We start from the raw sequence: 1,807 nt of genomic DNA on the forward strand, positions 1-1,807 counted from the left end.
ATGACANAACCGATATTTTTTTCAACTGTAAAAATGATAATTGATTATGTAACAACTATATTTATTTTTGTCCCAAGTTAAAATAAGTACAGCTTTTGAGTAAATGTTTTCATATTACTTAAACCATAAAATAAGTACTTAATGCTGTCAAAAGCACCTAAGAAAAACACAAAATTCTGTTTTTGTAGTTCAGAAAATATACTTTTATAAAGACTTGAGAAAGGTTCAAATAAAACATACTCTCGAGTCTAGTCTTCTTTATATCAATCTGCCTCGTGCAGTGCTAGTACCATATGTCTCTCCAAGTAAAAATAACAAATGATTATACGCGAACAAGCAATTTTAACCAGGAAATTGGATGATATACTTAAAGAAAAAATGTGCCTGATAGATTTATTACAGAACGAGGTGTTGTGTCAAGAGTAAAATGAAAATAATAAACAAAACCTATTTATTTAAGTGTATTATATTCACTGACCTTTAAGAAAAATCATTTTCTATTCTAATATGCACAAAACCTTATCAGTAATAAATTAAAGTTTCTTTGCATATTTTCAAAAACACATTAAATAAAATTCACGCAAACGTAATAAATTTGAACTTTTTTAAAAAGAATCGAACTTTAACTGTACTAATGAAAAAAAAGATATACAATTAATTAGTTCTTTCTATTCGCGGAAATTATATCTCATAAAAAAATCATTGACAGGGAATATTTTTCTTTATAATTGTATATTTATAACAATAATTAAATACAAGTTAACTAGATCACATAAAACTCAATTAATTTTTCTTATTAATTGACTAGTGAGCATTTTTTATATGTATACAGTTTGAATAAAATACGTTTTCTATCTTTATCTTTTGTTTCATAGAAGATTTACAAATTTTAATTTACGTTGGTAGTTTCATGTGTATTTAAACTTACTAATAAATTTAAGACTTTTTTTTTAAACTTTTTGCATTATAATCCTTTTAATTAATGTAGTAATTCGTTTCAATTGTTTTTTAGTATATTCTTATATTTTGTTTCGTGTTATTTTTATTTTCACAAATATTCCCATTCTATTCACTAGTAGTAAAGTTTAAAACTTTTAAGATTATACTCGGAACATATTCTCTACTACTGTAATATTAAAAAAAATGATGTATTTTTTCCAAATAATTTTCAAACATTAATTATGGTCTACACAAAAATCACAATTGTACATAATTTTATGATGATTTATAGAAACCATTATTGGTAAAAAAATGAATTTTTCCTGTAATAATATACAAATGTGTCTCCATAAAAAAATTAAAGGAAAACAATTCGCAGAAATTAAATTTTAATACACGTGTAAAGCTGTGAACTGGCATTTATTTACTCAAAATGAGCATACAACTTTATAGTACAACATTGATAACATCAAAGTTCGAAAAACGGAATTCATTAAAAAAAAAAAGAATATAACAGTAAAATAATTTCCTGAAATATTTTTGACTAAAGAACACGTTTGAAGAAATGAATGAGCACTATTTATTTATTTTTGATTTCTCCCGAACAATAAAAAAAGATAACATTTTGTGTAAGCAATCGAGAAAACGCACTTCAAGTGTAATTATAATTTCTAACTAAGACATTTTTTCACTTATTTATTTTATTTTATTATACATTATTAAACCTCAATAGTTGTTTTGAACATATTTTTTTAGAATAACTTGGATTTTAATCTTTATAATTATGTAGTTTTAATTATACATAGATAATTGTGAAGATGTTATTTTCAATTCATTACGAGTATAATATTATCAAAAAAAAAAAAAA

This window comes from Daktulosphaira vitifoliae, unplaced genomic scaffold, assembly GCF_025091365.1.
Source record: "Daktulosphaira vitifoliae isolate Bord-2020 unplaced genomic scaffold, ASM2509136v1 Scaffold_8, whole genome shotgun sequence".
Classification (NCBI taxonomy): domain Eukaryota; kingdom Metazoa; phylum Arthropoda; class Insecta; order Hemiptera; family Phylloxeridae; genus Daktulosphaira; species Daktulosphaira vitifoliae.